The sequence below is a fragment of the Petaurus breviceps genome, unplaced genomic scaffold (assembly GCF_028583685.1).
Source record: "Petaurus breviceps papuanus isolate PSGF00001 unplaced genomic scaffold, PetGlider_PUasm1.0 140, whole genome shotgun sequence".
Taxonomy (NCBI): Eukaryota; Metazoa; Chordata; class Mammalia; order Diprotodontia; family Petauridae; genus Petaurus; species Petaurus breviceps.
Genome location: NW_027185698.1, coordinates 18,581,668 through 18,592,169, shown reverse-complemented (window position 1 = coordinate 18,592,169; position 10,502 = coordinate 18,581,668).

Below are 10,502 nucleotides of genomic sequence, written 5' to 3'. Positions count from 1 at the left end.
AGAGAGAGAGAGAGAGAGAGAGAGAGAGAGAGAGAGAGAGAGAGAGACTCTTTAATTTTGAATATGGAAAGCACCTTCTATGCCAAGTCAACTCAAAGCTGTATTTTTGGGTGAAGGGATCAATATTAGTGATTGAAGAGAACAAGTTCATCTGTCGACCCAATCTTGAAATATGACTGATGTGGTGAAACTGCATTGAGGATAGAAATATGTGATATCTGAATGAGTGGGAATTTGCCACAGAGGATATATATGTATATTTTTAAAATCAGCACTAACATTGCAATGCCACTGGTGAGTTACAAGGTCACCCTTCTGGGAGCTGCTCCTGACCATTTTGTTCATTAGAAGTACATTGCATTTCCTTTTCCTAATGGCTCCTGCTAATCTTTTTTTTTTTAATTCAAAATGGCAGAACTGATGAGAATTAGAGGGAAGTGTAGTTTGAGGATCCCTAAGACATCTTTCCAAATACCTGGAGTACCTGTAAATTGTTTCTTCCTCATTTCAGATGCATGTTTCATACAGCCAAAGGCTAGTCCACAGGCAAAAAATGCATGTTTCCTGGGTGAAGCTTGCCCTGCACAATGAAGATTTGCATCTGGGTTTTTAGAAAGTGCCAAAGGAGCACTTTTTAAAGTAGAGCTGAATCAAAGGCCATTGACGTGCTGTTAGGATAATCACGGGCAAAACCCATTAACATAGGCACCCACACAAGGTACTGTTAAATACACCTCACCTCAGCTGACTCGTCCTCAGGTATTGAGGTTTTCAGTGATTTGTTAAAAGCTCTGTACCTTCTAAAGACTGTTTACAAGCAATTCATGTGAGATAACAGGCAAAGGCTGGGTTTTGAATAGCAATAAAGAAAGTCCGCAATCATGTAGTACTTTATGGTTTTCAACGCTTTCCTCAAAACAGTAAGAAGACTTGCTTCCTGTGTGATCTTAGGCAGCTTAGCCTCTCCAGAACTCAGTTTTCTCTCTTACAAAATTCCTGACTTTTTATTAAAATAAATTCCAGCTTTAGGCCTAAGATTCATAGTTTACAATTATGTTTAACCTTCAAGTTTATAAAGTACATTTTCCACAAAATACTTAGTTGTATCATTAGCCTTGTGGGGGTCTTTTTTGTTTGGTTCTTTGTTTCATTTTTGCTTTTGTGTTTTTTTTTTTGCACCAGCCGCAAGGAGGAAACTTCTATCAAGGCAGCTCATCACCCCACCCCACCCCAAGACTCTTTAGTCTCAGAGGACTGCAAGATGGCTATGGAGGGAGGGGCATGGAGAGGTTAACTAACATATCCAGGGTGACGCATCCAGGATGTGTCAGAGATAGGTCTTGAACAGATTCTAAGGTCTTCTGTCTGATAGGTCACACTGGCATTGCCTCCCCCAGCTTATTACTGAGGAAACTGAGGTCTAAAGGCTTTCCTTTAGCCACACAATCAGTGCCCAAATCGACCTCTCCTGACTCCAAGTCCTTTGTTTTTTTTTCTACTAGGTCACACTGAAAAAAGCAAGTAAACTTCACAAACAAATGCCCTTTGCTTGGGATTTGTGTAATATTTGGACACATTGCTTCTATTTCCCCCCTTCGAGGTTTAGGAAATATCCTCTCTTCGTTTTCTACACCCTCTGTCCTCTAAGTGAATAACAACTGCGGTCTTTCTTAGTAATCTTTTAAGTGCTATGCACACAGCAGGATTAACAAAGATCTTCTTGCTATGATATAGCACTGAGTCAGCAAAGTTTGCAGCACTCCTGCATTCTTGAGATTGGTGGACAGGGATCTAGTCCATGGGAGTGCTGGCATTCATTATGTTAAAATCAGCAAGGTCATCTTCTCATATCATGGCCCAGGAAAGAATCCATCGTCTAGAAACACAGCACCAACTGCAGCTCCCTCCTCTGTGTGGCTCAAAGAGAAGCCCTGATCCATGAGTTGTCAGTCACCAAAAGGAATGATTGACTCTTTCCCTCAGTCACTCTTCACCTTTGCCTAGTACTGATTCTCCCTTGGTTAGATAGGATCAAGGTTCAGCTTTTTTCTAGGACTGGGACTTTTAACTAATCTGCGTAAATCTATGGACCCTTACTCAGAATAATATTCTAAATGCATTAAATGAAATGTTCAGGATTAGAAAGGAAACCAATATATTAAAATAAGTTTATAATTTCCTTAAGTTCAAAAATTAACCCCAAGTTAAGAACCTCTGTTCTAAATATTCCAACATATAACTATATTCCCTTTAAGACAAGCAGTTTTTCAAAAATGAGTGAGGCTATGGCTATTTGGTTGCAACAATCATGTCTTTAGTATATATATGAAAGTAAGTTAGACTGAAAGAAGGTGGAAGAGACAAATTAAAACACAACTGGAATAGCACATCCAAGAAAATCAAATCTAAAGTTTTCAAACTTTATTTTTTTTCTGTTTTGCACACAGGAAGAACTTATAAAATGAGGAAGAAGGGAAGGGAGAGGGAGGGAGGAAGGAAGGAAGGAAGGAAGGAAGGGAGGAAGGAAGGAAGAAGGGAAGGGAAGAAGGAAGAAAGAAGGAAGGGAGGAAGGAAGGAAGGAAGGAAGAAAGGAAGGAAGGAAGGAAGGAAGGAAGGAAGGAAGGAAGGAAGGAAGACATTTTCCTAGAAGGTTAGGAAATCTTCCCCTTTCCTCTAGGAATCATTTGGTTTTGCCTTCTTTTGTCTCTTCCCTATTTTCTCTGACCACACACATTAACACTTAAAAACATTAAAAATCAAGTATGTTGGGAGGGAGTGAAAATGATATGAGTCCTGAAAGGCACCACTGAACACATACAGCTACTTGACACCTAGTATTCTGTCACAGTTCATTACATTGGCTTGTCACAAGGTACAAGTATTAGCTATCACTTCAAAGCAATCAATTTAACCTGAAATGGGTTTTGATAGAGTATTAATGTAAATCATTGTACTGAAAATACTTATCATGGCCCTTAAATCTAGCACAAGATGGGGAAATGAACAGGGGATGGATTTGACCCAGAGTAAGTAAAATTTAAAATTTTTAAATGGTATGAAAAGGCAACCATTTTATTTATACAATTGAACATCTATATCGCCAGCTGCACTTAAGGACTGAAACAAGAAGGCATCACTGTTCTTATACAGAGCTCACAAGAAGGATTGTCTAACTAGGTCAAGAAGGTTTTTATTTTTTTTTCTCAAGATTCTGACCCGATTGACTGGCTCACCTTTCCCCCATATAATTTGTAAGCATGATATATATGGAGACATTACAATATACATATTTAGTTTTGGTGACTGCAGGTGCATGGTAATCTATCAACTGTCACAAAAAGGTTATCAGTAAGTAATGCTAGGGTAGATCCCATTTTCCCCCATGCTGTGTTAACCTATCACTCCAGGGATATCTTACCAGTGTTCAGGAACTATTAATACTAATAAGAATAGGGGGGAAATGATTATAGTTTATACATTTATGACTTTGGATCATAGATTTCAAGGTGAAATGAATCTTAGACATCAACTAGTTCAATCTTACAGATAAGGAAACTGAGGCATAGGGAGGTTAAGTGATTTGCCAAAGGTATCACATATAATAAGTGGCAGTGGCAGGGTCTAAGCCCAGGTCCTCCAACTCCAAATCTAGTGCTCTTATAACCACATATGGCAGTTTGAAAGTCAGCCATCTGGGGCCCAATCAGGTCATAAGGGAAGAGATATACTTGCCCTCCTAAACTTTAACAAAAAGAGGACATTTCAAGCCAGCTGCTCCAATTCACCTCAGGCACTGATCATGCATTCAGAGGAGATACGATCTACAGAAAAGCAAAAACAATGAGTGTATGTATGCCACATTGCATTCTTAGAACTCAATGAGAAAGGCAGTGATATTCCTAAGAAATCCTCAGTGCAATGCACCTGCAAAATACAGAGATTATAATAGGAATGAATTCAAATTGAACATTTATTTAGCACCTACTCTGAACTGTGAATGAAACTAGGTATATACAAAGCTTAGCTAAACAATGGATAAATATTACACAGAACTGTAACCCCAAATGAGTATTTGCTGGATGGGCTATTATTTTATTTTAGGAATTCCTGGCAACTGGCAAAAGGGAATGGGACACTTGTGATCTTAGGAGCTGCAAACAGCCTTTAAAAAGAGGGACTAATGCTCTCATTAAATGCCTTTTTTCTGCCTCTCATAAGCATGTCATTTTAAAAGAACAGTAAAGTAACAGGTGTCTGCCCATTGCAGGATGGTAGAATAGTCAAAAATGCCCAGCATGGGAAATTGTTGGCTTGGCCTATTCAGGAAGAGACATTTTCAAAAGGAAACCACATTTTTTTTCCCTTCCTTGTGATCAAATTGTTTGTCTGACCTTGTGCTAAAAGGGTGTCAGGTGATTTGGGCATTATCCAGTATTCTCCTTGCCCCTCTCCTACAGAAATTAGAGTGGGTGAGAAAAAGGCAAAGTTCACTGAAGATTAACCAGGCTAGTGAACTAAATGCAGAAATGATACATTTATTATATGTAGATGACAGCCTTGGCATTGGTGGCTGCATGATATTTGCTTATTTAGAAATTCCTTTCCACTTTCATGAAAGGAAAGAGGAGCCCAGATTTTTGGGAAAGTCCACTTTGAGTTAACTCAATTTTATCACCCAAGAACAATAATATCCAGTTTGGGACAGATGGTCTAGGGATGCCAATCTACTATTCCATCTCAGACTCTACCTCTTTTGGTGGCCCCAAATATTGGACTTGGAATACACTGGCAATGACTAATTATATTTTATTTTAGCATAATTGGCATTAAGACTTTTTGAACACCACATGCAAATTCATGTAAATTGGCCTACACATTTATGCAAAGTAATATGAAAATGTATCCCCAGATTTACCAAGGAAAATAAGGTTGTTTTAATGAAAAGGCTAAAAGATTTATACTTAGTTATATGATTACATCTACTGAGCTCAATTTTAAAGCTAGTTCATTTGCTTTTCTCAAACCATTCCATATCTTGCTCAGTTTTGTTGGTGTAATTATCACTAATAAAAGACCAATTCTATTTTCTATTAGGTTTTGCATCAGGCATTAGTTTCATAAACAGAAATGAAATATGTTATTCTTTTGAAGGGGACCTTGTGCATTACAAATAAGGCAGCATTAGGCCAAAGGGTGGCAAGTCAACTGTAATTGCCTAAAGGGGACATGATTCAGAATACTGTTTATGCACAATATGGAATATACAACATCAACAAAATCTTTCACCACAGTGGTTGAAAGTTGAATGAATATGTAATCAATAAAAATGACTGATAAGAGTGCCAAGAAGTGTGTGATGTAGATGGATATGCAGTTAATGGTGCAATAAAACTATTGCTAAGATGCTTCTGCCATAGATGTACATGTAGGTAGTATTTAATAAAAATGTGTCAAGGAGTATGTAATGTGGATAAGAAAACTTAATTAATGGTGCAGAGATAAAATATTGCCAGGTTAAATGACATGGATATATACCAAATCAATGGGCTGTTAATTTGTGATGGACAACCCTCAAAAATTCAAGAGAATCCATCTTCATAAACATTTGGCCAATCTAACAATCATCCATCCCTCTGAAAACTGAGACTAGAAAATGTGATTTCAGAGGGCAGAACTCTTTTGAAAACTTTTTAACTTTCCTGATCAGGGTAATATTTGAGGTGGGTTAGAGGCTAACTCACTTTTCAAGTGCTATCAGGATTTTCAGTCCAGCAATTATGATTTTTTAAATGTCCCCCACCATTACCACTGAATACATACACTCTTCTCTTTCACTGCCTACCATAAAATGTTCCGGCATGTTGCCCAGGACTATTTAAGACTGTCATCTCCTATTCAAGAAGTGGGTGGATGAATTGATCTTTATAAATAGAGGGCTGAATTCTCACACCTTGTTCTTCTATAGTGATAAGTAGCTAAAGGCCAAATCTTTTCTCACAGTGTGAAGTGGGGCATATAAGCCCACAACTATTTCACTGGAGATGTTCAGTAATGCTGAGAATTTTTTTCTTTAAGTTATCTGGTTAATGATCTGATAATTGCCTCAGTTCACTTTGTTTTTTCTTGTTAGTTTGCAGGACACTGGATGTTGTTTGAAATAAATTATTTGGATATATTGCACTTTATATGACTCTCCCATTTTGGAGAAAGACCAATTAGTTTAGAAGGCGGTTGTTCTTCCTTTTGGCAACACTAGTGTTTGCCTTTAATCAATTAATTGATCAACAAATATTTCACCTAGGATCTACCAGTCCTGAGCCAGATAAGAAAAAACCAATCTAAAGTTCTGCAGTATTCATTAACATTAACCAACAGCAAGAAATCATAGCATTATACAGCTGGAAGGGTACTTAGAAGTCATCTAGTTCAACTTCCTCATTTTACAGAGGAGATTTCTGAGGCCTTAAGAAATTAAATGATTTGCCCAAAGTTACACAGTTAGTTAGCAAGCACTGGGCCTGAAATCCAAGTATCCGGATCCATGCACTCATTTCACTGCCTTGCTATGAAAACTGCTAGAGAACAGGGGCCTAATATCCAAGAGACTTCACAAACCCAAACTGCCTTCAGAGTCATCAAGCCTCATGCCCTTCAGTATTAAAAACAATTATATTCAGAATGTTCTAATAGGCCTGTTCCTCCTGACCTCCTCACAGTAAGTCTCTCTGTCTCTCTCTCCCTCCACCTTTCCCTCCATCTCTCTTTTTCTGTCTCTCTCCCTCTCTCTGTCTCTGTCTGTCTGTCTCTCCTTCTCTCTCCCTCCCTTTCTCTCTTCTCTCTTCCCCCCTTACTCCCCACAATCTTTCACAGGGTGTAATGGAAATGAAAATTTAAAGATCTTCCCTGCCTCTAGGCTAAAGTGCACCTGGAGCCTGGGGTGGGAGGCTTGTTTTTTAGTAGATACTTTTTGATTGGCCAGTGGGTCCAGAAGGTTGTTACATTCTCTGAGCCAGGAGAAGGCTATATAAACCCTGATTTGAGGCATTGTTTTGGGGCTCACTTTGAGAAGTGTTCTGTGCTTTGATCAGATGAGACTCTGGGAAGCCATTGTTGAGAGCCCCCCGGCTTTGAAAAACCCAGATGTTGACTTGGTATGGATGTAATGGTTGGACACTTTGGAAATCTACTTGATTTGTTTCTCTGTCTTGATAATTCTGTCTGTATACTCTGAAGTTTGGGGTGCTGACCTTTTTCCCCTGAACTAGGTAAATGATATATGTTTGACTGATTAAAGTAAGCTTGTTAACCCATTTTGAGTTGCTTTCCTTTATCAAAGCAGATCCAAGAATCTGTGTTGGCAGCCACCCTAGGGACGCTGGGGTGCTTGCTGCTACACAGGGAAAACATAAAGTTAAACAATACTATAATTACATCTGTAGATATAAACAGATAGCTGAATAGAGTCCTACAGGTAGAGTCAAGAAGACGCGAGTTCAAATACTGCAGCAAATGCTTGCTCAGCAGTGTGACCCAGGGGAACTCAATTAACTTCTCTCAACCTATTTCTTCATCTATTGTAATAGCACCTACCTCACACAGCTGTAATAATGATCAAATGATATTACCTTAAAATGCTATAAAAAGGCTAGCTATTGTTATTACTATATGGAGCTTACCTATTTTCATGTATTACACACACACACACAGACACACATTTAGTGAACACATTCAAATTAAATTCAAGGAATATTTCACTGGGAAAATCTCAACATGCCAAGGATTTGTGATTCAGTCAGGGTGGGAGCTTCCTCCAGGAATTCTAATTGGAAACCCACCATGAATTTTGGTCTTGTTACTTGCCTGTGGTCACATAGCTACTGTAAGAAGCAATATTTGAAGAGAGATTTTCCTAACTCCAAGTCTAACATCTCTAGGGGTGCTATGTGTGCAGAGATAGAAAATGACAGAAGGGACTTATATCTTTGAGTCTCCAGTTTGTTCATCTGTAAAATGGGGGTGATAATATTTGCACTTCCTATCTCACATGGTTGTTTTGAGAGAGATTTTCATAAGCTTTAAACTGCTATATGAATCTGAGCCATCATTTATTAGTTGGAGAAGAGAATTTACTCTTTGTGCCTGTGGAAGTACATTGCACATAGTCTTCCAGGCAAGAAGGAAAATGAAGACCATATGAGGCAGAATTGGGGATTAAAGGAAAGAAATTTGTTCTCACTTTTCTAGTTTCCCTGAGCCCCTTTTTCTCCTTTCCATAACTGTGGCACCCTTCTCCCTTCCCTCTTCCAAGTGTCTCTGGAATTCTCTCTTGCTTAGAGGGAAACAATAAATCAGATACACTTGCTGCCACTGACGCGTCCCTTTTTCCCAACTTCCAAGGGTGTTTGCACTTGAAAAGAAGAACAAAGGTTGAGGGTAAAGACTGACCATATAATTCCTTGAAGTAGTAGCAGTACAATTTCAGGCATCTGTGGAAGACATGAAAGTGATAGAATAGCAGATAAAAGTGGGGAAAGTACATCTCTTCAATTTATTTTAAGACATTTTACATTTTTCTTGATGTCTTTCTTTAATTACCTTGATTCTTCTCCTTCCTACCCTGAGTAGAGAGGCTTTCCTTGTAAAAATGAATGAAAAAGAGAGAAAACTAAACAGTTCAGAAAAACAAGTTATCAATTACAAAATCTATTGGCATCTGTTTTGTTTCCTGTTCTTTGCTATTACAACCAAAGCATCAGTATATTCCATGATGCACCCATAATCTCTCACCTCACAAAAGAAGTCTTCTCATGTTTTTTTTTCTATATTTTTCAGTGATCATTTCCTTCTTAAAATAAATTTTGTTGATACATTTTTATTCTATATCACTTAAGTTTCTCCTTGTATCCTTCTCCAACTCCATCCTAGAGAGCCTCACCATATTTAAAAAGGTATTTTTTTAAGAAAAAAAAAGGATAAAAGGAAAAAAATCAATAAAAACAATCGATAGAAAAAAACTGAACTGTTGTTCTTGCTCTTATGTAGTTGTGTTTGTCCATGTATACCTTGGGTTATGTGATATTATCAAAACTATTTTGTGCAAGCAATTTTTTTTAATTGAAAGCTTTTCTTCTTTTCCAAGTTGTGTTGATTCTTTTTTTTTTCAAAAGTTTTTTCAAGTGAATATTGTTGAAAAAAATCTGTTTTATACCTTTTGTGATCATCTCCATCATCTGTTTAGTTAAGGATTCTTCCCTAATCATATTTGGAAAATGTATTTGATCCATCTTCTAAATTTTTCTTTATGATGTTATCCTTAATACTTTGGTGACATATCCATTTGGGGTTTATTGTGGCATGTGATATAAGATATTGGTCTAAACATAATTTCTGACAAATTGCTTTTCAATTTTCCTGGAAGTTCTTGTCAAATTGGTAGTTCTTCCCCTTAAGAGCTTATGTTCTTTGATATTTCACATGTTAAATTATTCTTCAATTACTTTAATTTAACAATTAATTTAATATTTATAAATTACTAACCACATATAAGCCACTCTGCTAGGCATTGGGAATACAAAGGAAAAAAACATTTCTGCCCTCAAAGAGCCTGTTTTCTATAAATCAAATATTCTGCTTCTATTCAAGGGTGTGCCAAATAATCAAAGACAAGATAGTTTGAGAAGAATGAAAGCACTAACTAGGGTGATTAAGAAAGACTTGGGAAGGAGGTAACATCTTAGCTAAGAATTCTAAGCTTAGAGTCCTTATAGAAGAGAATACGTTCCAAGTATGAGTGACAACCTGTACAAAGGTACAAAAGTAGGAAATAGAATTTTAATTTTAGAGAACCTTAGGGAGGTCAATTCGACCAGAACAGAGAGTGTATGAAGGGGAGAAATGGGAAGTAAGTCTGGAAAGATAGGTTGGAATCAGATTGTGAAGGACTTTAAATTCCAGACTGAGGAATTAATAATTTATCCTAGGGATAATATGCAGCCACTGAAGAATTTTGATCTGGAGAACTAACACGAATAGACTTGCATTTGGGAATATCCACTTGTTGGTTCTGTGGAGAATGGATTCTGGAGGAGAGATACTAGAGGCAGGGAGATCATTTAGAAGCCTAAGAAAGGAGAGAGATTATGTGAGAGCTGATAATTGACTACCACAAGCTTCAAATCAAGAGCAAAGACAAGGAGGCTCCTGAGTGATGGCAGAAGGAAGAGTTTATGAAAAGCAAATATATGCCTGCTTCTTCTCTTGGCTAAGGGTGTCAGTTGGAGGTAAAGAAGTTACACCTGATATTGGAATGAGTGGTCAGGGATGGATACAGCATCTTCAGGGGTCAGAGTAGAGAGCCACATTTCTGTGAGTACAGGATGATAGAAAAAAATGTGAAAGGAAGAAGTCTGTGATGAAGGTCCATGTTTTAAGAATTGAACAGGGTTTCTATAAGGTTGTGATAGTAATGGCAATTAAAGATTCCCCTGTATTGGCTTGGTTTT